This window comes from Chiloscyllium plagiosum, unplaced genomic scaffold (assembly GCF_037043375.1).
Source record: "Chiloscyllium plagiosum isolate Xiang-an unplaced genomic scaffold, Cpla_swu_hap1 HiC_scaffold_20, whole genome shotgun sequence".
Taxonomy (NCBI): Eukaryota; Metazoa; Chordata; class Chondrichthyes; order Orectolobiformes; family Hemiscylliidae; genus Chiloscyllium; species Chiloscyllium plagiosum.
In genome coordinates, this window is record NW_028270158.1 from 20,584,522 (window position 1) to 20,611,796 (window position 27,275).

The 27,275-nt window shown below is 40.8% G+C and overlaps 2 protein-coding genes across 2 annotated transcripts in view; one reads left to right on the forward strand and one right to left on the reverse strand.

Annotated features, from left to right (window-relative positions):
• Positions 1 to 27,275, forward strand: part of chlsn (cholesin) — a 411,930-nt gene that overhangs the window by 140,980 nt on the left and 243,675 nt on the right. The window lies entirely within an intron of this gene.
• The window catches only part of LOC122560787 (uncharacterized), a 41,347-nt gene continuing 35,043 nt past the window's right edge, over positions 20,972 to 27,275 (reverse strand). The window contains exon 4 of the transcript XR_015760547.1: positions 20,972 to 23,708. The gene's annotated coding sequence lies outside the window, so the exon portion shown is untranslated. The remainder of the gene's footprint in view (positions 23,709 to 27,275) is intronic.

Consider the following 27,275-nt stretch of genomic DNA (forward strand, 5'->3'; position numbering starts at 1 on the left):
ACTTGCAAGCGTTGACTGGTTGAGCACAATCAATGTGCTATCTCCTGCGAATGGTCAGTGGTATCCTTTGTTTGATACAGTCCACGAGTATGACTTACATGACTTCCTCAGTTCAGCATCCAAAATGTTAACTTTGATTTCTCTTCACAGATGCTGCCAGATCTGCTGAGATTTTTCAGGCAACTTCTGTTTTAGTTTGATTTACAGCATTCACAGTTCTTTTGATTTTTATTTAGTGTGACTTACATAAGTGGCAGCACATCAGCATTGAAACTCATACATTACAGAACTCATTGATGTGCTAAGCAAAACATAATTTTGTCTTGACAGCAGCATCTTAGTGAAGAAAACTACTCATGGATTTACTGCATTGTAGCAATGTGAGACAGAAAAACAAAAATTGCTGGAGAAACTGCAGTTTGGGCGGCATCAATGGAGAGAACTTTCTGTTCTTTAGAAGGGTCATTGGACCTGAAACTTTAACTTTGCTTTCTCTCCACAGATACTGCCAAAGCTGCTGAGTTTTTCCAGCAATTTTTGTTTCTATTTCTGATTTCCAGCGTCCACAGTTCTTTGTCTTTGAGCAATGTGAGATTGCTAACTTCAAGTTTTTCAGACACCTTCCTCTTCCAGGTTTATCTGAGGTAGAAACAAATAGACATTGTTGGAAAAACTCAGCAGGTCTGGCAGCATCTGTGGAGAGAAATCAGAGTTAACATTTCAGTTTGAGTGGTCCTTCCCCAAAATGCCTCACTTGACCTGAAACGTTAATTCTGATTTCCCTCCACAGATGCTGCCAGACCGATTGAGCTTTTCCAATAATTTCTATTTTTGTCTCTGATTTGCAGCATTTAGTGTTCTTTCAGTTTTTATTTAATCTGAGCTAGACTGGGCATCACTCAGGAGCAAAGTTGGTCCAAGTTACTCACCATCCCAACTTGGAACAATAGTGCCATTGCTTCACTGTCACTGGGTCAAAGTCTTGAAGCTCCTTCCCTAACAGCTCCCTTCCCCCACTCACCCGCCTCTTCAACCACCACCCTCACCCCCATGCATTAATTTATGATACAGTTCAAAATGTTTCTGAAATTGCAAAAGGAGCACATATTTCTTTCAGGAATTATGACAGCATTTGGTGAAGCCTGTGTATAATTTAAAGACAGAAATAAGGTAAAGGAAATTGAAACTTGTGTGCTGCCCATAATATTTTTATGTATGGTATTAAATTTATTTACAGTAATAGTGATATAATCATTTACTATATAATTTCATGATGTGGAGGTGTTGATGTTGGACTGGGGTGGACAAGGTCAGAAGTCACATGACACCAAGTCACCAGGTGACTTCACCTGACGAAGGGGCAGCACACCGAAAGCTTGTGATTTCATGTAAACCTATTGGACCAAAACCTGGTGTTGTTGGACTTCTGACCTTGTAATTTCAAACTGTCAAATTGTCAGTCTGGCATCCTGAGATTAAATTGTGGTTTGTTGTTTGAAAGATTTATTGACTGTAGTGTGCATTTAGAACAAGTCACCTAAGCATCTTTGGCAGTATATTCTAAACCCATGACCAATCCACCACTGGGAAGGACGAGGGAAGTAATGTCCAAATTTGCTTTCAAGTCACTCACATCACAATTTCATAAATTCAAGCAATCATATAAATGTCAAAGTGGACTGTTCAGCCATTGATGTCTCTGCCAGCTCTTTGAAAGAACTACCGAAATAGCTCCATTCCCTTGCCCTTTTCCCATAACCTTGCTTTTTTTCCCCTCTTCAAGTATTTATCCTTATCTCTTTTTTGGTCTCTGGGGTGAAATGTTAGCGCTCCATTCCCAACAGCACTTGTGAGTGTACCTACTTCACGATTCAAGAAGGCAGCTCAACACACTTTATCTAGGACAATTAGGATGGTCAATAAATGCTGACCTTCCCAACAATACCAGAGAAAAAATCTGTATGTGAGCTTGCTTGCTTAAAAGATTTATAGGTAGAACTTTTGCTATTTGGGAATTACATGTCAGTAAATCATTATGTATATAACTGGCAGTTCTTCATTTGCTTGCTCATATTTCTAATGCAAAGTGAGCTCTTGCTAAAGCTGGTTTGATAATGTTGATGTGTGCAGCTCATCGTGCTACCTATAGAATAACGAAGACTGAGAAAATTGATTAAATTCTTCTTGGCCAGCCTGGCAATTAGGAAAGCTGCTGGCCTGAATACACTGTGCACCTTTGCTTCAGCATTGTTATTCCTTCAAGTATCAGGATCCGGTGCCACTTGCTTGAAGTTAAAGTAGATTTGACCTGGACCTTCTGCCCTCATCTGAATGGTTGAGGTGGAAGATGGCTGAGAACTGCTTGTCTATCTGAAGCTTACCACACACGTGTTTAATGTCATCATTTTGAATGGGTCCCCATATATAAATTGCAAGCTCGGTGGGTGGCTTTTGATATGTTTGCCTTTGCTGGTCAGTGCATTGAGTACAGGACATGGGTTAGGCCACTTTTGGAATACTACATGCAGTTCTGGTCTTCCTGCTATAGGAAGGATATTGTGAAACTTGAAAAGGTTCAGAAAAGATTTACAAGGATGTTGCCAGGGTTGGAGGATTTGAGCTATAGGGACAGGCTGAATTGGCTGGGACTATTTGCCCTGGAGCATCGGAGACTGAGGGCTGACCTTATAGAGGTTTATAAAATCATGAGGGCCATGGATACGGTGAATAAGCAAGGTCTTTTCACTGGGGTAGGGGATTCCAAAACTGGAGGGCATAGGTTTAAGATGAGAGGAGAAAGATTTAAAAGGGATCTAAGGGACAACTTTTTCATACAGAGTGTGGTATGAATGGATTGAAGAAGCAGTGGAGGCTGGTAAAATGACAACATTTAAAAGGCATTTGAATGGGTATATGAATAGGAGGGGTTTTGAGGGATATGGGCCGATCGCTGGCAAATGGGACTAGATTAATTTAGGATATCTGGTCGGCATGAATGACTTGGACTGAAGGGTCTATTTCTATGCTGCATATCTCTACGACTCTATGATTGAAGTTGTACATTGGGTTCCTCTAGAACTTGCATCCCAAAATCAACAAATCAGCTCGTTTCTCAAAGCTGACTAGCCTTGCGCTCTGTGGGGAGCATGCTAATGAGAGTGTATGTCCCTCTGCTGACATTGCTGGCTACCATGAGTAATACCCAGGAATATTGCAGCAGTGGGCTGAAGACAAATTATGTGATATTGCTTGATGGCTGTTGGGTCTTGAGTACAAATTTAATTTGATATCAAATCCAAACTTCATTCTATCAATGTCAACTGTGCAACGTAATGCCACTAAAGTATTTGGTTATTGATGCTAGGAAGATGTAGTGCTCCTGCATTTAGTTTTGGCATGTATTTAGCCCTGACCAAGAAATTGCATAATTCTTGGGGGAATTAATGGTTAAACACCAAAGAAAAGCTGTTTCAAAGTCTCTGTCGAAGTGCTTGACTTGGAAGAAATAACCAACTGTTCGCCTTTTCATTAATCCAAAATGTTACATCTTATTTTTGCAAAGCTGTTCTTGGATTAACATTTCTCTTAACTGCATTTATTCAAATGAAAGGAAGTAGAAAGGAAATGGAATGTGAATTTTTGAGATGTTGTGTTTCTGATCTAGTGTGTTCCTTAATGTATTTTCATATATTGACTTGCTTGACATTGCTTAATGTTTTTGATTATTTCTCACAACCTTCCAGATAACTGTTCCTCAACTTTCCACTGAATAATGAAACCAATTATATATTAAATTATATTATTCAAGTAACCAAACTTTAAAATTGCTTTGCTATCGACATTTATTTTTGCTTCAAAATCACTTTTTAATTGTCAGCTCAATTTGGTAGCGCATTCACTTCTGAGGCACAAGTATCTTGGTTCAAGTCCCATTCCAGGACTTCAGCAAAAATCAAGGCTGACACTAATACAATACTGAGGCAGTTCATCTTTTGGTTGAGTTGTTGAATTGAAACCTGCCCAGATGGATGAAAAAGATCCGATGGCACTATTTTGAAGAGGATCGGGCAATACTTAACCTCAATGTCACAAAAATTATTATCTGGTCATCATCACATTTCTGTTCACGGTAGCTTGATGTATACAAATTAATTGCTATATTTCCTATAATGTAATATAGACCACTATTCAAAAAGTACTTTATTGGCTGAAAAGTCTGATGGGGTGTCAGGTGGTCATGAAAAGCACTATGTAAGTGTGTCTTCCTTCAATAAATGTTGAAATTTGAACACTTTAGCCACATTCTGTTCAGTGTACTCTTTCACAAAAACAGTAGATTTGGAGACATAGAGAGGTACAGCATGGAAACAGACCCTTTGGTCCAACTGATCCATGCCGACTAGATATCCCAACCGATTCATTCCCACTTGCCAGCATTCCGCCCATATCCCTCCAAACCCTTCCTGTTCATATACCCATCCAGATGCCTTTTAAATGTTGCAATTGTAACAGCCTCCACTACTTCCTCTGGCAGCTCATTCCTTACATGCACCACCCTCTGTACGAAAAAGTTGCTCCTTACATCTCTTTTATATCTTTCCCCTCTTATCCTAAGCTAGCCTCCAATACTCCAGGGAAAACAGTTCCAGCCTATTCAACCTCTCCCTGTTAGCTCAAATCCTCCAACCCTGGCAACATCCTTGTAAATCTTTTCTGAACCCTTTCAAATTTCACAACATCCTTCCGATAACGAAAGAAAACTCGATATATCGAGATTAATTTTCATCAGGACAGTAGAGTATGAACGTATCCCTAATTGAGAGTCATAAAAATTATGAAAGAATTTTAAATAGGTCAATATTAACAGATTATTTCTATTGGTTGTCAAATCGATATGAAGAGAGTCATGGAGATGTACAGCATGGAAACAGACCCTTTGGTCCAACCCGTCGATGCCGACCAGATATCCCAACCCAATCTAGTCCCACCTGCCAGCACCCGGCCCATATCCCTCCAAACCTTTCCTATTCATATACCCATCCAAATGCCTCTTAAATGTTGCAATTGTACCAGCCTCCACCACATCCTCTGGCAGCTCATTCCATACACGTACCACCCTCTGTGTGAAAACGGTGCCCCGCAGGTCTCTTTTATATCTTTCCCCTCTCACCCTAAACCTATGCCCTCTAGTTCTGGACTCCCCAACCCCAGGCAAAAGACTTTGACTATTTATCCTATGCATGCCCCTCATAATTTTGTAAACCTCTGGAAGGTCACCCCTCTGCCTCCGACGCTCCAGAGAAAACAGCCCCAGCCTATTAAGCCTCTTCCCACAGCTCAAGTTCCAACCCTGGCAACATCCTTGTAAATCTTTTCTGAACCCTTTCAAGTTTCACAACATCTTTCCGATAGGAAGGAGACCAGGATTGCATGCAATATCCCAACAGTGGCCTAACCAATGTCCTTACAGCCACAATATGACCTCCCAACTCCTGTACTCAATACTCTGACCAATAAAGGAAAGCATTCCAAACGCCTTCTTCACTATCCAATCTACCTTCAACTCCACTTTCAAGGAGCTATGCACCTGCACTCCAAGGTCTCTTTGTTCAGCAACACACTCTAGGACCTTACCATTAAGCGTATAAATCCTGATAAGATTTGCTTTCCCAAAATGCAGCACCTCACATTTATCTGAATTAAACTCCATCTGCCACTTCTCAGCCCATAGGCCCATCTGATCAAGATCCTGTTGTAATCTTCGCTGTCCACTACACCTCCAATTTTGGTGTCATCTGCAAACTTACTAACTGTACCTCTTATGCTTGCATCCAAATCATTTCTGTAAATGACAAAAAGTAGAGGACCCAGCACCGATCCTTGTGGCACTCCACTGGTCACAGGCCTCCAGTCTGAAAAACAACCCTCCACCACCACCCTCTGGATTCTACCTTTGAGCCAGTTCTGTATCCAAATGGTGAGTTCTTCCTGTATTCCATGAGATCCAACCTTGCTAACCAGTCTCCCATGGGAAACCTTGTCGAACACCTTACTGAAGTCCATATAGATCACATCTTTGGCTCTGCCCTCATCAATCCCCTTTGTTACTTCAAAAAACTCAATCAAGTTTGAGAGACATGATTTCCCACGCACAAAGCCATGTTGACTATTCCTAATCAGTCCTTGCCTTTCCAAATACATGTACATTCTGTCCTTCAGGATTCCCTCCAACAACTTGCCCACCACTGAGATCAGGCTCACTGGTCTATAGTTCCCTGGCTTGTCCTTACTACCCTTCTTAAAGAGTAGCACCACTTTAGCCAACCTCCAGTGGGCGGCACGCTGGCACAGTGGTTAGCACTGCTGCCTCACAGCGCCAGAGACCTGGGTTCAATACCCGCCTCAGGCGACTGACTGTGTGGAGTTTGCACGTTCTCCCCGTGTCTGCGTGGGTTTCCTCCGGGTGCTCTGGTTTCCTCCCACAGTCCAAAGATGTGTCAGGTGAATTGGCCATGCTAAATTGCCCGTAGTGTTAGGTAAGGGGTAAATGTAGGGGTATGGGTGGGTTGCGCTTCGTCGGGGCGGTGTGGACTTGTTGGGCCGAAGGGCCTGTTTCCACACTGTAAGTAATCTAATCTAATCTAATCTAATCTAATCTAATCTAATCAGTCTTCTGGCACCTCACCTGTGACTATCGATGATACAAATACCTCAGCAGGAGGCCCAGCATTCACTTCTCTAGCGTCCCACCGTGTTCTCGGGTACACCTGATCAGGTCCTGGGATTTATCCACCTTTATGCGTTTCAAGACATGCATTTCTTCGTCTGTAATCTGGACATTTTGCAAGGTGTCACCATCTATTTTGCTACTTTCTTTTTCTTCCATATCCTTTTCCACAGTAAATACTGATGCAAAATACTCGTTTAGTATCTCCCCCATTTTCTCCAGCTCCACACAAAGACCACCTTGCTGATCTTTGAGGGGCCCTATTCCCTCCCTAGTTATCTTTTTGTCCTTAATATGTTTGTAAAAACCCTTTGGATTCTTCTTAATTCTATTTGCCAAAGCTATTTCATGTCCCCTTTTTGCCCTCCTGATTTTCCTCTTAAGTATACTCCTACTGCCTTTATACTCTTCTAAGGATTAATTCGATCTCTGCTATACCTTACATATGCTTCCTTCTTTTTCTTAACCAAACCCTCAAATTTCTTTGGTCATCCGGCATTCTCTATACCTACCAGCCTTTCCTTTCAGCCTAACAGGAATATACTTTCTCTGGAATCTTGTTATCTCGTTTCTGAAGGCTTCCCATTTTCCAGCCTTCCCTTTACCTGAAAACATCTGCTCCCAATCAGCTTTTAGAACATAGAACATAGAAAAGTACAGCACAGAACAGGTACATCAGCCTGTGTTGTGCCGAGGATTAATCCTAATGTAAAATAAAATAACTTTACCTACGCACCCCTCAGTTCACTTCTGGCTATGTTCACATCCAGCAGGTTCTTAAATGTCCCTAATGACTCTGCTAATGCCACTTAACACATTTTACCACATATCCAACCTTCACCAAATAAATATTGTAACATTTTCTTCCTCATTACGTTGTTGGTCCTTTGTTACTGACCTTTTCATATTACATTTTATGCCTTGTTATGGAACATTCATTATGGTGCACACCTCATTATAGCAAGCAAATTGTTTAAGACCCTAGTGAATGTGTTCTAATTAGCATACTTTGTATTGTTAACACCAGAATATAAAATGTTTTTCGGGATCTATGGCACAGTGATAGCATGATTAATTTTAGCGAGATGATGTGTTAAAATTCCACCTATCCTGAGATGTATCATAACATTTTTGAACAGGTTGATTAAAAGTAATTCTAAAATTCTGATATGTGCACTTTGCGAAAATGCTGAGATTCATTGCCACAAAATATGTTTTATGTGAAGCACTGCACCATTCATCCAAACGATTTACAGTATCAACATAAAAATTGAAAATCACCTTTTCCAATATATTATTGGAACTGCAGAACTAAGTACCAGTTTCACCACGCTAAAACAACTTGATCAGAACAGAGGTTTTGCAACTCTTGTCATATTAGATGTTCAATCTATTTGAATTAACAATGGTTTTGTGAAGTTGCTATGCTTCGAATAAGCAACAAAGTTGGTTGCAGATATTTGCTTTCGGGTAAGGCCCAGGTTTAGCTTTCTCAGCCTGCTGCCAATTAAGCCCTTAAGTGGTTAAATAATGACAACTTAAGGGACTATTCCCATCCAGGTTGCAAATATCTCAGCTCTAACAGAGAAAGATGAGGGGCAGTCGATTCAACTTGTTTTGTTAAAGGGGTACAGATGGGACATTAGTTAGATCTTTCAATGCCTGACAAATATGTTAGAATTCTTTGAGGAGGTCATGAGAATCAGTGGATGTGATCCATTTGGATTACAAGAAGACCTTTGACAAGGTGTCGTACAAAAGGCTGCGAAATAAGACAAGAGTATTAGGGCCAAGATACTGGCATGGATAGATGACTGGCTGACTGGCAGAAGGCAGAGAGTAGAGACAAAATATTTTTCGAGATGGCAGCAATAACTAGTGGAGGTCCACAGGGGTCAGTTTTAGGACCTTAACTATTCATATTATACATTAACAACTGAACAGAGGACCCTAGAGCATTGTTACTAAGCTTGCAGATGACACACAGGTGGAGGAACAGGTAGTGTTGAGGAAATGGGGAGGCGGCAAAAGGACTTGGGCAGGCCAGGGGAGTAGGCAAAAAAAATGGAAGATGGAATACAATGTGGGAAAGTGTAAGGTTAAACACTTTGGTAGGAAGAATAGAGGTGAAGACACTTTTGTAAATGGGGAAAGGCTTCAGAAATCTGAAAGACAAATTGACTTAAGACAATCCTGAACTAGGACTCCTAAGGTTAACAAGCAGGTTCAGTTCTCAGTCAGCCAGGCTGATGTAATGTTAGCATTCATTACGAGAGGGTCTGAATATAAGAGTAGAGATGTACTGCTGAGGGTCAGACTATAATTGGAATATTGTGAGCTGTTTTGGGCTTGTATCTAAGGAAGAATGTACAGAAAATGGAGGGTGTCCAGAATTGTTTCACAAGAGTGACCCCAGGAATGAAAGGCTGGTCATATAAGGAGTGGTTGAGATCTGGACTCAATGGAGTTTAGAAGGATGGGGATATCATTGAAACTTACAGAATACTGGGAGGCTTGGATAGAGTGGATGTGGAGAAGATGTTTCATGAGTGGAGAGAGTTAGACATGTGGGCACAACCTCAAATTGAAGAGATGACTCTTTAGAATTGAGATAAGGAGCATTTATTTTAGTCAGAGCATGGTGAATCTGTGGAACTCATTTTTGCAGAACACTGTGGAGGCCAAGTCTTTGAATAGGTTCTTGATGAATAAGAGGATCAAGAATTATGGGGAGAAGGCAGGAGAATGGGACTGAGAAACATATCAATCATGATTGAATGGTACAGAAGACTCAATGGGCCAAATGGCATAATTCTACACCAATATCTTTTGGTAGAATAGTCTTAGTACTAATTTGTGCTATAACAAGCAGCTGGAAATAGGAAAGAGAGCTGCATAATGAGGGACCTACCTCCTCATTGCCTCCACTTCCCCTTCCCCCTTACCTTACAATCCCCAGCCCCACAAAGGTTGACACCATGGTCCATATTATCTTGAGTGTCTTTCTTGGAAGCAGCCATGGCCTTCACTGTAGCTTGGCTAAGTGCCTCAGCGATCATCAACTGATAGTCTTGCACCTCTCACAGAACAGGACACCTGCCCCCCAGCTATTTGATCTCAGAGGAATACCCACCACTAAACTGCCTGATTGGAAGAAAATATGGCAGGCCCACGTCTGAAGAGTCATCTTGGTATTCTTAACACCTTTTGGGCAGGTGAATGAGGCATCCTGCAAAGCCAGAACATCCTGCTCTGTGATTCTGTAAAGTTTATAGACAATATTCAAGATCCATGACCATTAAATGAGAAGTTATTAGATTAATTTATGATATTAATATGTGTCTTATAATCATCAATTCAAAAATGTTAAATAAATTATTATATATTAGCCAATGTCTTGTGATATGGCTTGTGGTGAACTCAATGATTTTTTTTTGATTTTTATAGTTATGTTACATTATTTTGTCCATCTGAGATTTTGATGTGCAACTAATGTTTGCGCTCTTGTCTATCGAAACACTAACAGAAAGATGGAAAAAACAAAATGCTTACTTTGGATGCCTCAAGAAGAATCAAACTTGTCAAAACCCAGTCAAAAGCAGGTTGATTGGCTAAAATAAAATGGACTAGGAGAAAGTGAGGACTGCAGATGTTGGAGATCAGAGTTGAAAGTGTGGTGCTGGAAAAGCACAGCAGATCAGGCAGCATCCGAGCTTTTGAAAGTTTTTGCCTAATACCATCAAAATTGGCCTTTCTCCAACTTAGAACTTCAACTTTTAGATCTGGTCTATCCTTTTCCATCACTATTTTAAATCTAAGAGAATTATGCTCACTGGCCCCAAGTGCTCCCCCACTGATACCTCATTCACCTGCCCTGCCTTATTTCTCAAGAGTAGGTCAAATTTTGCACCTTCTCTAGTAGGTACATCCACATACTGAATCAGAAAATGTTCTTGTACACATTTAACAAATTCCTCTCCATTTAAACCCTTAACACTATGGCAGTCCCAGTCTATGTTTGGAAAGTTAAAATCCCCTACCATAACCACCCTGTTATTCTTACAGATAGCTGAGATCTCCTTACAAGTTTGTTTTCAATTTCCCTCTGACTATTAGGGGGTCCATAATACAATCCTAATAAGGTGATCATCCCTTTCTTATTTCTCCATTCCACCCAAATAACTTCCCTGGATGTATTTCCAGGAATCTCCTCCCTCAGCACAGCTGTAATGCTATCCCTTATCAAAAAGGCCATTCCCCCTCCTCTCTTGCCTCTCTTTCTATCCTTCCTGTAGCATTTGTATCCTGGAACATTAAGCTGCCAGTCCTGCCCATCCCTGAGCCATGTTTCTGTAATTGCTGTGATGTTCCTAACCATGCCCTGAGTTCATTTGCCTTCCTTGTTAGGCCCCTTGCATTGAAATAAATGCAGTTTAATTTATTAGTCCTACCTTGTCCCTGCCTGCCCTGACTGTCTGACTCACTTCTGTTCTCAACTGTACCAGTCTCCGATTGATCTCTTTCCTCACTATCTGCCTGGGTCTCACCCCTGCCCCCCAGCCCCAACCTTACTAGTTTAAATCCTCCCAAGCAGCTCTAGCAAATCTCCCTGCCAGTATATTAGTCCCCTTCCAATTTTGGTGCAAACCGTCCTTCTTATATAGGTCACTTCAACCCCAAAAAAGATTCCAATGGTCCAAAAATGTGAATCCTTCTCCCATACACCAGCTCCTCAGCCATGCATTCATCTGCTCTATCCTCTTATTCCTGCCCTCACTAGCTCGTAGCACCGGGAGTAATCCAGATATTAATACTCTCGAGGACCTCCTTTTTAAATTCCTGCATAACTGTCTGTAAACTCCCTTCAGAATCTCAATCTTTTCCCTTCCGATGTCGTTGGTTCCAATGTGGACAATGACCTTGCTGGCCTCTCCCTCTTGAGAACATTCTGTACCCTCTCTGAGACATCCTTGATCCTGTCACCTGGCAAGAAACACACCATTCTGATTTTTTGCTGCTGGCCACAGAAACATCTGTCTGTACCTCGGTCTAGAGAGTCCCTGAACACAATTGATCTCTTGGAACCCGACGTACTCCTCATTGCATTAGAGCCAGTCTCAATACTAGAAACTTGGCTGTTTATGCTACGTTCTCCAGAGAATCCATCACCCCCTACATTTTCCAAAACATCATACTTATTTGAAATGGGTATAGCCACAGAAGGCTCCTTCACTAGCTGCCTACCTCTCTTACTGTTCCTGGAGTTAACCCATCTCTGTGACTGTATCTGAGACTTTCCCCCTTTCCTATAACTGCCATGCATCACATACTGTTGCTGCTGCAAATTCCTCATTGCTTCTAACTGTCTGTCCAACCAATCCATTCAATATGATAAGATTCGCAACCAACAGCACTTATTACAGATATAATCCGCAGTAACCCATAAACTCTCTTTAAACTCCCACATCTGACAAGAAGCGCATATCGCTCTACTAAAGGCCATTTTTGCACTTTCATAATCAACAGAGCCAGAAAATAACACCGTCTTATTCCTCTACAAAACACTGCCCCAGGTTAAATTAATAGTTATGGCTTATATTTTAAGTTTACTCAAGAGACAGATCTCCAAAAACATATAATCAAGAAAGAACCCACTCTACTCACTACTGCAGACTTTCTGTAGATCACACTTAAAAACAATACACTTACCTGCGTCTGTGCTATGAACTTCACCCAAACAGTTTCTCCAAGATCAGTTGTGAATTTCACTGTTTGTTAATTTTCCCAAACGCACTGCTATGTCCAGCGATACATGAATTCAAACAGCAAAGGCAGTAACTGTGCAGGTTCACTGCTGTGTCAGTTTCTTTCTCTCTCTCTCCCGCATTGACCTCATCATGTGCTTCCTTTGTCCGCTCTTCTCCCTTTTAAAATTGCTGTTGTTTTGACTTTTATTTTTCCAAAGTACCAAAACAATGCAACAGCATATAAACCAGTAATTGCTGCTCCTGGAATTCGAGGAGATCACCTCCAGCACCTAAAATACCTCAAAAAAAGGAGCAGCTATTACAGCCAGAAATTTTTCCTGTCCTCCATCTTGGATTACCCAGAATGCTGAGCATAGATTTGGGATTGAAGACAGTGGGAGAAATTAGATTTTCAGTTGTTCATTGGACATGGACATTGCTGTCTAAACTGACATGTTATCCATCCATAATTGTCCTGGAGAAGGCCATGTCATAACCTTGAAAGATGTTGAAGTGATAATGTACCTGCACGAATGATTCAGAGGCACAGGCTAATGCTTTGGAACATGAGTCAAAATCCCATGATGGCAGTGTAACTTAATGATCGAGTTATTCTAAGTAACATTGTGTGAACTATGACTAATTGTTGTAAAAACCTATCTGGTTCACTAAGTCCTTAAGCAAAGGAAATCTGTCATCCATACCTGGTGACTGCAAACCATAACACATGGGGGATGTGGTAGACATTGTCTTAGCAAGTTTTGAAAAGATTTGTAGCTCAGATTGAGGTTTTGGATGTAAGTTGGCTCACTGAGCTGGAAGGTTCGTTTTCAAAAGTTTCATAATCATACTAGGTAACATCTTCAGTGAGTCTCCAGACAAAGCACTTTTGGTGTTCCCTGCATTCTATTTATATGTTTGGGTTTCCTTGGGTAGGTGATGCCATTTCCTATGGTGATGTCATTTCCTATGGCGATGTCATTTCCGGTTCCTTTTCTCAGGGGGTGCTAAATGGGGTCCAAGTCAATGAGTTTGTTGATACGGTTCTGGTTGCCAGACTACTCAGACCCCTTGGCATCATGGTAGCCCACAAGCCCACCAACACACTAAAACAGCAGATTATGAACTTGACAGACCCTATACAGACAACAAGCAAAACTAATGTCATTTACAAAATATTGTGCAAGACCTGTAACAAACACGACATTGGGCAAACAGGTATAAAACTAGCCACCAGGATACATTAACATCAACTAGCCATAAAATGACATGACCCTCTCTCACTAGTATCTTTACATACAGATAAGGAAGGACACCACTTTGACTGGGACAAGCCAAACAGCGAGACACACGAGAATTCCTAGCGGCATGGCATTCCAACTGGAACTCTATCAACAAAGACATTGACTTAGACCCATTTACCACCCCCTGAGAAAAAGAACAGGAAATGACATCACCATATGTAATGATATCACCACCGGCAATGACATCACCAACCAAAGGAAACCCAAACATATAAATAGAAAGCAGGAAACACCAAAGGTGCTTCATCCGGAGGCTCACTGAAGATGTAATCTAGTATGGTGATGAAACATCCGAAAGTGAACCTTCCAGCTCAGCGAGCAAACCTACATCCAGACATTGTCCTGATGTTCCAGCCCGAGAGTGGATTCTCAGTCACTGTGAAGTCCTGGCTCACGATTATGGAGAACAATACTTCACATGTTAACTGTTCTGAAGTCATCCTAAAATGGTTTCTAGTTTATGTGCTGCAGAATCTTTGTCAGCCGCTGACCTGCTACAGAAAGAGCATGGTTAATGCTGCCGTGTGCAACAGTTTCCCAATTTAGAGCCATAGAGTCATGTGACACAGAAACAGACCCTTTGATCCAACCAGTCATTGCTGAATTTAACCCCAAACTAAACTAGTCCCACCTGCCTTCTCCTGGCCTGTATCCCACCAAACCTTTCCTATCCATGGATTTATCCAAATGTCTTTTAAATGTTGTAATTGTACCTGTATCCACCAATTCAGAAAGTTCATCCCACATGCTAACCACCCTCTATGGAAAATATTTGCCTCACGCCTTTTTAAAATTTCTCTCTTCTCACATTAAAAATATGCCCCCTAGTTTTGAAACCCCCATTCTAGGGAAAAGGCAACTCTCATTACCTCTCTCTATACCTGTCATTATTTTATAAGCTTGTATCAGGTCACCTCTCAACCTCCTATGCTCCAGTGAAAATATACCAAGATACGGTGAAGATCTGCCTGAGTGGAATGGAGGAAAGGTATTCCTTCAAGACCAATGTAGAAACAACTTCTGAAATGACTGAGACATAAATTAACCAAGTTTCCTGCGCACTTTAGGTGAAGGAGTCCCATTTTCTGTGAATGAGCTATTGACGTTGGATCTACTTTAAAAAAATAGTGTTCGACCATGCTTAAACTCCTATCCTTCATTTTAATGAACTTGATTAATTTAACAAGGTAACCTTGCAGTATTAGTGTTCTGAGGATCCTTTCTTTGAGATGACAGTAAGGCTTGTCATAATCTAAAAAACATTTTTTCTAATATGCATTGCCTGTGTATCCCTTGCTTTCTCCAATGAGAGGGTAATTGTTTACTGAGTTTATCCACTCAGCGTTGAGTCTGAACTTGAACCAGTTCAATCTTGCACACATTTCTGTATGGAAGGGCTTAAAATGAACACATGGAACTTTTAACTCTCACTCTTGGCACAATAAGGTTAGTTTTAAACAAAAATAATATATAGGCTTTGCAGGTTATCTCTCCAGTCTTCGATCTAGGTTGATTTTAATCAGTTATGACAGACATGGCCCAGATTTCCAGCCTAGATACAGATCAATAAATAGTCCTGCATGTACTGTCTGGCTAAATAGAATTGCCACAAGCCCTGTGACTAAACAAAGAGATCGCCAAACAGTTGTTCTACAGCAGTTACTGCAACTGTCAGAAGGCATTTTTGTTGAGTCCCACAGCAGGTTGTACTTGTACTTGAGTACAGTAGGAAGTCAACCACCAATACTGGAACCATTCATTCCTGTTTTAAAATGAAGCATAGTACACCAGTACAGTTATTGAGGTCCCTCAATCAGAAAATATCTGGTAGCCCTTATAAATTCACTTCAGGTTAGTTTATTATACAGCAATGGGGTGTTCAGATCTATGAATTGCACTGTAGCAAAGATACTAGAAAATAATTAGTCATAGAGAGACAGCACAGACACAGACCCTTTGGTCTAACTCGTCCATGACACCCAGACATCCCAACCCATCTAGTCCCACCTGCCAACACATGGCCCATATCCCTCCAAACCTTTCCTATTCATATACCCATCCAGATGCCTTTTAAATGTTGCAATTGTACTAGCCTTCACCACTTTCTCTGTCAGCCCATTCCTCACATGCACCACCATCTGCGTGAAAAGGTTGTCGTTTAGATTTTTTTTCATCTTTCCCCTCTCATCCTAAACCTACGCCCTCTAGTTTTGAACTTCCGCACCCCAGGGCAAAGACTTTGTCTATTTACCCTATCCATGCCCCTCATGATTTTGTAAACCTCTATAAGATCACCCCTCAGCCTCCAACGCTCCAGGGAAAACAGCCGTAGCCTATTCAACCTCTCTCTATAACTCAAACCCTCCAACCCTGTCAACATCTTTGTAGATCTTTTCTGAACCCTTTCTAGTTTATTTAATTCATATGCCCATATTTCCCTCCTATTTATTCTGTTTTTAACTATATCCTTTCTGCCCCAAACCACCAGCCTGAATTGAGGAACATGCTGGGCTCCAAATACCTTTCACTGAGGTCTTGGAATTTGTTTTTCTATTCCATATTCAACCCACCCTCCCAATACATTCAAAACATGTAATCTTATTAATGGCTCATCTAGTAAAAGAATTGGATTTAAAATGCTTTATCATTTAGTGAAGCTGAGGTGTCAATTCAATATTTAAAACAGATTAATAGATTTTTGTTAGGCAAGGGGTTAAAATGTTTTGGAACCAAAGTACGTTTGTGCAGTTTGTACAAATCAGCTATGTTCTAATTGAATGGTGAAATAGGCTTGAGGTTATGAATGGCCTCCCTCTGTTTCTATAAATTGTTGGCCAATTATGTCTCATGAACCTATGCCCCATTATTTGGCTTTTACAATTATAAAACTTGGCGTGGTTAAATTTCTGTGACATATCAACCATTCAACTCCCAAACTTTGGTTTGATAGAGAAGTTTGGGTAGATAGTTTGGTGAATGAATCTAAACGAGCCAACAGCTTGTATTGTATATTCAGAGATAAAGCCAGCGATGCGTGTTGGCAGATGGCTTGTGATATGGAAGATTAGAGATGATAGCAGTTCTCTGATGCATTTTGTTGATCAAGGCTGATGCACTTTTATATATTTTTGCTCTGTATCTTTCGTTGCCACATAGTGAGATCCATTAATTCAGCTGAAAAGCAAATTTACAGACTGATGTCAGGAAATAATTTATGAGCAAAGAAGGAGCAACATTTGCAATGAATTTGTAATATGGTAATGGAAGCTAAATCCCTTTGTGAGGCTGAGGTTAAATGCAAGGATGGATCTGTATTTTGGATGGATGGATGAGTTGAGGCAACTTTAATGGCTGGTCACGTTTGTTTTTGCTTGTATGAGTTGAGCTCCTTGAAAGCTACAACATTCTTAAAGGACTGACAGGGTATGCGGTACTTTCCCAGATGACCACTACTGGCACCTTATGGTATTTGCTGCTCCTACCACAATGTTGTACTGTACTGAAAAAGGGTTGTTTGAGGTAGCTTGCTGCCACCAATCCTCCTTTGTCTTTGCTTTACTTTGTCTTGAGTTGAATGAGTGATTAGTGGTAGAGGATATGTTGCTGAGGAATATCTACCAAAGAGACGCAATTCTTAGATAATAAGATTTATTGCATGTTAGCTGATATAACTCCACAGAAGCTGGTATCCGATCCATGACACTGATTCAGCTGTCTCAGAGCCAGCTCTGAGTGAACAGGATGTCTGACATTTCTGTTCTTATCTGTCAGCCAGAGCTCCCTGATTAGACCAGATTAATCAATCTGGAAACTCATATTCTATGAGGTCCACCTAGTTAACCTTGTTACAATCACTATATCTCTCCCCCTCTGAGTTCGAGGACATGGCCAGTTCTTTTTGTTTTGGCTCCTCTTGGGGGCGTTTTACCATTGGGTCATGTTCCTCCAACTCTACCTCTGAGATGGGCAATGTGTAATGCACAGCAGCTTGCCTCTTATGCCTGGAGCCTCTTGGAAGAAATTCATTCTGTACTATAGGCAGCAAAGACATCAAGGTAGCAACATCTGCCATGGCCATTTCAGATTCTGAGCTTCAATGCTTGACAGAAAGGGAGAGCCCAGGGGTTTTGGAACAGTTGGAAAGGCTGTTGAGGAGCCGGGCATGTTTTGTTTCTGTACCATTTGTGAGTTTGCAGCTTTCGTATGGTCCACATGCTTGTTCAGGATTGTTGCACCTACGTCACTGACCTAACCTCGTGTCGACCATGCCTCTTACCCACACAGGAATTCCCATGGTTCCTACACCAAACTTTGTCCCCAGAAGTAAACTGTCCTTCTTGCTTAGCAGAGTCTTGTGTTCAGCATTGGGTTCCTTATGCATTTTCACTCTCTTCCCCAGGTCTGAGAAGATCAGATTTAACCTGGTACAGAATCTTCTCATTAGCAACTCTGCTAGAGCACTCCCTCTTGTTGCCTGAGAGGTGGTCCTATAATCAAATAGAAATCGGGACAGTTTGGTATCGAGTGAAACTGTAGGCGGTTTCTTTAAGCCTGGCTTCAATGTTTGAACTGCTTTTTCTGCCAGACTATTGGATGATGGATGGTATGGAGCTGTCTTTATATGTCAAATGTTATTTGACTTTAAGAAATACTCAAATTTCTTGTTGGTAAATGATGGCCCGTTACCTGTGATGAACACTGCTGCAAGTCCATGCATGGCAAAAAATGTGCACAGCTTTTCTATCGTCATCCCCATGTTTGACAAATGAATTCTATACACGTTCAACCATTTTGAGTGAGCGTCCACAATGACTAAGAACATTGAGCCCATGAAAGGACCTGCATGGTTGACGTGTAACCAAGTTCAGGGTTTACCTGTCCATTCCCATGAATGTGGGAGGGATGATGGAGGTATTTTTTGTCCATGTTGGCATTCGAGGCACTGCCTCACCAATGAGACTATATCTACATCCAATCTTGGCCACCAGACAGAACTTCTCACCAACCTCTTCATTTTGAAAGCCCTTGGAAAACTCTGGTGGAGTTGAGCCAGTTCGGGACAATCTCTCTTGCTCCCCATAATAATATATCATCTTCTACTGTGACCTGATCTCTCCAGACCCAAAAACGTTTCAGTTCTGGTTGTGATGGCCCTTTGGTTTCCACCTTCACCACCAGCTGTTTCAGTTTTGCCAAGACCGGATTGTTCTGCGTCCAAAGACTGATATTGTCAGCTGTGACTGGAAATGTGTTCTGAAAATTTTAAAATATTTTAGACTCTTGCAGTAATGATACCACTGGTAGTGTATCTGCCAGCAAGAGACGGCTCAATGCATCCGCATTTGCTACTTGGCCTCCCGGGCAGTGTTCCAATTTGTAATTATATGCGCTGAGTATTAGTGCCCACTGCTGAATTTGGCCTGAAGCTATGGGTCACACTGTCTTGTCCTCTTTAAGTAGATTTGGCAGGAATTTGTGGTTTTTTATTATTATTATTAACTTATGTCTGTAAAGGTATTGGTGGAACTTACCGAATCCAAATTCGACCGCCAAACCTTCTATCTCTATCTGGGTATATTTACACTCTGCATTAGCCAAAGTCCTGGCTGCATACACCACTGGGTGTTCCTCTGCATTGGTTACCTGCAAGCTAATAACCCTGATGCTATTACCAAGCTCACTTGAGATCATAGTGTGCCAACACTTTGGAGGATGACAGCTGTTTCTTCACTTCCCTAAAAGCTATGTCTTGGCTATTTGACCATTTCCAAGGCTGACCCTTTATTAAGAGTTAATGCAAAAATGCCAGGATGGAAGCCAGATTACATATGAATTTTGCATAATAATTCACCAGCCCAAGAAATGATCTAAGCTGCAGTACAGATGTGGGAGCCTGGGCACCTTGATTGTCCTCACTTTATCTTCCATTGGGTGTAACACAGTCTTGTCAACTCTGTAGCCCAAATAAACCACTTTGGCTGCCTGGAACACACATTTTTCCCTTCTAAGGCGTATACTCACCTGGGAGAAACGTCTAAGGGCTATCCCAAGTACCCGAAGTGCTCCTTATTGGTCTTCTCTGTTATTAGCACGTCATCTAGATAAATGCAACGTCGGTAGACCTTGTAAAATATTCTCCATCATCCACTGAAAAATTGCACAGGCTGACATACCACAAATAGCAGACTCGTATGTTGGTACAAACCCTTATCGGTATTAATTGTAGCATGCTTCTGGGAGTCCTCATCTAACTGCAATTGCAAGTGTGCATGGACGGATTGGACCGAAGGGTCTGTTTCCATGCTGTACATCTCTATGACTCTATAACTTGCCTCTGCTAGTCATCTTAACTTAGTCAAAAATCCGGTCTGGATTTCCCTGGTTCTGAATTGCCAAGTAAAGCTGATAGCATCTCAAAATTAGAGGAGGCTTTGGGATTGTCATATTCCTTAATTAAATCTGTGAATTCTTGAAAGGTTTTAGTATCTGGTGCCTCACGGAGGCCCTGATGAAGGGCTTTTGCCCGAAACGTTGATTTTCCTGCTCCTCGGATGCTGCCTGACCTGCTGTGCTTTTCTAGCACCACTCTAATCTAGACTCTGGTTTCCAGCATCTGCAGTCCTTGCTTTTACCTGCCTCACGGAGAGTAAGGCTCCTAATAACAGAAAAAGCTGCGGGTCCACAAGCTGTTAGGAGCATTACTGGTTGACTTTCATCTGTCCACATGTCATTTGCCTGGAAAAAATTAGCTCATTCTTTCCTCAGACTGGGCCCAGGCATTGACAGTAGAATCGAACCAGTAGAGCTTCCCAAATAATGTCATGATGCCTAAATGCTTACCCCAACTCAAAGATGACTGTTGCGAGTGAATTTCTAAAGGAGGGTGCTTTTCTTTCATCACCACTGAAATAACTGAACTAAGGCTGGTATTCAGTCACCCTTTATTTAGATGTGGAGGGCCCTTAGCCCTAAGAGCCAGCGATCAGAGTAAACAGGATGTCTGACACTCCTGTTCTTTTTTTTTTCTTTTTTCTTTTTTGTTTGCGAGTCTTCACACACACACTGATCCAGCTCCCTCAGAGTTAGCTCTCGGAGTGAACAGGATGACACTCCTGTTCTATTTTTTCTTTTTTTTTCTTTTTTTTTTCTTTTTTATTTATTTTTCTTTTTTTTTTGAGACACAGTGAAAGACACAAGGTGCACGAATTCTTTATTCAGTTTCCACCACCAGGAAGAAAGGAAACACCCAAGTGGTCAGTGACAAGCAGTGCCCTTCACATCAAAGGGCAAGCATCTTGTTTCTTTTTTTTACTTTATTAAACAAATTACAAAAATAGTTTACAACAAACAGTTACATTTACAGCTGCATACAAGAGACAGCAGACACTCCTGTTCTTATCTGTCAGCCAGACCTTCCAAATTGGATGAGATTAATACCCCAGTCAGCGAATTCATAAACTGTGAGGTCCACCTGGCTGAACTTGTTACAATCACTACAATAAGTCCAACTACACTTAGTTGGGCAAAAATACTAGGATCTTAGGGAACTAGACCAATATCTGCTCCCTCAGAGAACTAGGGTAGAACTCCTTGTCAACATCCACAAATTATTTGTGCTATCAGTAGAATAGGTGAAGCCAATGTAACATATACATTAACCTCTTCAGAACCAGGATTGCTTTGTCTATACAAAAGGCTGGATACAAAATGAATGCTTTCCCTAGCTAAGGGATAGCCAAATATAGAGAACACAGCCTCAGAATTAGGGGAAGCCCTTAAGGATTTTAGAAGAGACAGTGCTTTATTTTCCACTGCAAGTCCATTTTGATTTAGTCCTTCCCTGCTCTTCCTACCCCGACCTCCTCCCTTTTGATGGTTTTTATTGTTACTAATGGGTTTTGCATGTAAATGTCTAATTGGCTGCACTTTAGATTACTGGTCCTAGTTAATAGTTAAAAGCAAAAGTAAAGGTTACACTGATTTGGTGGAAAGTTTGTTAAGTTGTGTGTGATCATGTTTCCTGGTTATTTCAAAAAATGAGCAGACCCAAATATATGAAAAGAAAAGCTGACCCTGAACTGGCTGGTTAGTTCAGATGATCAGAGCTTAGTGTTGATAATGTCAAGGTCATGGGTTCAAACCCAATACTTGGTCAATCATGTTGGCTTCCAACTGTGACTTTCACATGGATGATTATTGGCGGTAATTAATAGTTAAAAACAAAAAAAAACACTAAGAACTCTTGTCGCAAAGCAAAAGAAAGAGAGAGACCCAGAGGGCTGTTGTGGCATAGTGGTAGTATCCTTACCTCTGAGTCAGGAGGCCCAGTTTCAAGTCTCACTTGCTCCAGAAGGGTGTAATAACATCTGTGAACAGGTTGATTATGAAAAACATAAAATAGACGTAGAGGTCCTTGAGGCACAATGAAAGTGTGGAGGCTATGGAGGCCTGGGTTCAAGCCCTACCTCTTCTAGAGGTGTGTAGTAACATCTCTGAACAGGTGTTTCAAAACAATGCAGACTCTGTGATGGCTTTGCAAAACAGTTGTTCAACAATAAACAACATTCCTTTCTAATTAGGTTTTCTGAGTTATTACAGAAACTGTTAAAGAATATAACAATTGTTGGAAAAAGATTGGATTGTAATTCTGGCTGAAATGTACTGGAGAATTAAATAGCCCTTTCTAGCTTCTGTTTCCAAAATAGGGCAGTTCTCCTCCTGTCAATAGAATAAGAATTGATAATTGAAGGGGGTACTTTATTTTCAGCCTCATACCCCAAAACTATTTGTTTTAACAATTCTTTTTCCCTTCACTGATGATCTGTCATTTTTCACTCCTTGTTTCTTTTCTAAAATTATCAACGATGAGATCAGCTGTCAGTAGTCCACAGAGATTCCTGCCCTCCCAGATAACAGTTGCAAAATGGCCTCAATTTGCTAATCCTCTGGAGTTGTCTTTCAGTTATGTGAATGGGATCAGAGCCATGTGGTGTCAGTTTGATTAACTTTGATCTTGATCAACAGCCATGTAGTTCATGATTCTGTCTAAAGGTAAATAGAATTAATTATCCTTGCACGATAGCATATTTACATAATTTAATAGATATGATTTTTTTTTCTTTGTCAGTTACCCATGCCCCTTCCTTAGTTACTGGTTATATTTACACTGACGAGCTTCAATTGTGGTAAATTTGGATTACGCAACCAAATAATGCAATATATTACTGTCATATCCTGTGCAAAGCTGCAGGGTTGTAATGATAGCAATATAATAAATTTTAATGACACACTGAAGACTTGGGTGCACATCTCTCGAAAACACCTCAAAGCACTTTACATACAATTTACAGTGAAATACAATGACTGTCATTATGTAGACAAGCATGTTGGTTGTTACATACACAGCTGGATCCAACACAAAATCCAACCTTGTGATGATGTACCTTTTTAGTCTGGTTTTGGTAGTGATGGTAACGATGAGTTTTTGTTTTAAATTCATTCACAGCATGTGCGTGTCATTGGTCAGGCCAGCATTTTTTGCCTATGCCGAAATATATATTGAAAATGGTGATGAGCTGTTCTCTTGAACCACTTGTAGTCCTTGGGATGTAGATACATTTTCAAAACTGATAGAGAGGGCATTCCAAAATCTTGTTCCAGCGATACTGAAGGAATAATAATATAGTTCCAGATCAGGATGATGTGTGACGTGGAGGGGATCTTGCAGTTTGTGGTGCTCCCACGTTCCTGCTGTCCTTATCCTTTCTCGATGGTAGCAGATGTGGGCTTGGAAGGTGGAATGATGGGGAGAGGAATATTATGAGGCAGGACTGGCTGTTCTTTTGAAGTAAACCCTGGGAACTTTAACCTTCGCCTGATTCACAAAAACAGGAATACAGGATCCTCTGTTCGATGTCTCAAGAATGATACCTGTGATAATGCAACATTCTCTCAGATTTGGACTGGTGTGTTGACGTTAGTATGTACTATATTTAAGCTCCGGAGTAGTAATTTATCTTTTTAAATGAGAGACAAGGGTACTACCGATTGAGCCAAACTCATGCACTATAAGCAGATTGCATAAAGATCAGGCTAATGTGGGAAAAAAGCAAATTACAGTGGATGCTGGAATCTGAAACCAAAAGAGAAAATACTGGAAAATCTCAGCAGGTCTGGCAGCAAGGAGAGAAAAGAGCTGACGTTTTGAGTCTAACTGACCCTTTGTCAAGGCTAAACAAAGGGAGAAATCGGGAGGTATTTATACTAGGCTAAGAGAAGGTGAGTCATGGCTCCAGAAGCAAAGGTAGCAATAAAGAGATGATAATGACAGTGCATAGAGAGATTATAGGGAGATTAGGAGCTGTGAATGACCAAGGCTGAAACCAGTGCTATGTGACAAAATATATGGGGGATGGGTGAAGCAGAGACAAAATGGAAAACAGGGGAGAAGGGTGGCAAAGGGGGAAGAGGAGAGGAAAAAGATGATAAGAGACTGGGGGGGCGAGAGAAAGAGAGACAATTAAGAAATATGAGGTACAGAACAGTGAAAAAAAAATTAGAGAAAGATAAATAAAATAAATGAAATAAAATTATGGAGCAGAATGAAAACAGAGGGGCTGAGATGGGATAATAATCTGAAGTTGTTGAATTCAATGTTGAGACCGGCAGGCTGTAACGTGCCTAGTCGGAAGATGAGATGCTGTTCCTCCAGTTTGCGTTGAGCTTCACTGGAACATTGCAGCAGGCCAAGGACAGACATGTGGGTATGGGAGCAGGAGCTAGTCAGAGTTAGGGCTACAAACAGTGGTTCAGAGATGTCAGTGGGCAAATTTTGTGATAGACAAGTCAGTAAGTTACAACACATTTGATTCAAGCCATGATAGTGACTGTTTCAGCAGAGACCCTTGATCATATTCATGAAGTAGAACACAGAAGAAAAATGAATACTGAATAGTAGAATATCATGCTTTTGAGAAAGCCTTTAGGAGGGTAGTAAAACAGCAAACATTTGGAATGGAATTCCAGGTCACACAGCAGATCTGCAGAATGTTGGAAGCACATACAGAAATGAAGCTAGAGAAGTGAAGAATACACCTTGGAATTTAGACTGAATGAAGTTGCAAGCATATTGAGTGATGCTCATCAAGTGATGCTAACACCTGATGAAGGAGCAGCGCTCCGAAAGTTAGTGTGCTTCCAATTAAACCTGTTGGACTATAACCTGGTGTTGTGTGATTTTTAACTTTGTACACCCCAGTCCAACACCGGCATCTCCAAATCTGTTCTACTCAAAGTTGAGTTCAATTAGAGTGACTCCTTGCAGGAACCTAGAAATGAGGAAAGCAAACATAAGGATTTTGGCATGGAGATTGAAAGCGAAATGTATTGTGGTGGAATAGTCTTTATAATAGGGAAACTGGAAAGTTAAGTAGATGTATTTGAAATCCAGTTATTTGATGGTGGAAAACTGTTTCAAAGCTGAATGTGCAGAAGTAGCTGAATAGATTGGGGCTATTTTCTCTGGAGCGTCAAAGGCTGATGGTGACCTTTTAGAGGTTTGTAAAGAGGCTAAATAATCAAGATCTTTTTTTCCAGGGTAGGGGAATCCAAAACTAGAGGGCATAAGTTTAAGATGAGAGGGAAAAGATTTAACAGGTACCTAAGGGCCACTTTTTCATGCAAGTGGTGGTGCAAATATGAAATGATCTGCCAGAGGAAGTGGTGGAGGCTGGTACAATTATGACATTTAAAAGGCATAAGGATGGCTATATGAATAGGAAGGGTTTGGAGGGATATGGGCCAAATGCTGGTAAATGGGACTAAATTAATTGAAGATGTCTGGTCGGCATGGACAAGTTGGACTGACAGGTCTGTTTCCATGCTTCACGTCTCTCTGACTCTATGAATCTGTTGTATGACTGTAATATATAAGCCTTGCCACTGGGTGGAAATGTATGACATTTTACATTTTGCACAACTATATTTATTGTAGCCTTTGTTTCGAGCCACTGGATTGTTCTGTGTTCTGCTTCAGTTCACAAATTTCCTTCTGTACGGAACTATGCATTCAGGTCAGTATTGCACTACATTGTTTTGTTACTGAGAAACAAATGTGAAAAGCTAAGATTGATAATGCACTGAGAAAGATGAACAGCCTCTATGTCATTAGAAGTAAATGAGGGAGGAACAGTTTGAGAGATGGGCATAAATCTACAAAACCAGCAAGAAATAAACAGTGCTGCAAGTAGAATATAATGACACTCTTCTTTCTGATTACTGACGATATCTAACAGTTTTTATTGCTCTTTCATTAACTTACATTGAATATGATTATAACTTCAGCACGATTTGAAGGTTGTGCAGCTGAACTTAACATGATTTTGAATATAATTTAGTTTTGTTTAATTCAATGAGGAGGTTTGCCTAAAATAAGGATAAGAAGTTGTGCTGACCAGGTGTTACTGGCCTTGGCTGTCAAAAGCTGGAAGATTGTCATAGAAAGGAATAGCTGAGGAAAATCGGGAGTTTTGTGGTTTTGTGGGCAAGCTAGAGTCATGAATCTGAATTTTCAGCATTGGCGGGACATAAGGAATAGAAAGCATACTTTATGTCAGAAGGCTTATTTTCAGGTGAAGAGGATAAAGAGGGTAAAGTTAAAGCAGCACTCAGTCAATCATAAATCAGAGCAAGATTAAAAAAGTAGTGGCAGGCAGGTTTTGCCATTGGTAACAAGTAATCAAGTGTCGAACAGATTTTTTTGTATCTAGTCATAACAAATGAGAGCACTCTTAGTAGAACAGCCTTATCAGATTAGGAAGCAATATTTTGTTTTGGATGGAATTGGACTTCACAAAGAGTTAATAGATATTGAGATGGACATGGATGGTAATTGGTCAGCGTAGCAAAGCTTCTTGAGGTAAGTTTTTTTGAGGTAGATGGAGCAGATTTGAAAATTTCAATTTAAGTCAAAGGGGGTAAGAATGCTAAAGACTAATTTTCCACTCTTCATAGTCTATCCTCCTCCTTCCACTTTGATGCTGACTTCATAATCATTATCGGTCAGTATTATGAGTCTAAGCTTGCTCCTGACACCCACTTAATGCTTTATAATCAGTAGTTAAGTAGCCTACTCAGCTACTTGCAACCACATTTAGTGTAGCAAAAAATAATATACCAATACTTCTGCTGTAACAAGGATTCAATGTTTATACTCCTTCCCTTGTTGTCAAACCATTGCAGGAATGAATCACAGAATCACAGAATTGTTATGGTTCTGAAGGAGGCCACATTTCTCTCTATTGAATCTACATTCCCTACTTATTCTTCAATAATCTGTGCACATATACACCAAAGTCCCTCTGCTCCCGCACTCCCTTTTGAATTGCACCCTCTATTTTATATTGACTTTTAGTGCCAACCAAAATGCATCAGCTCACATTTCTCTCTATTGAATCTCATCTGCCACTTATCCGCTCACTTCACCAGCTTTTGGAGTTC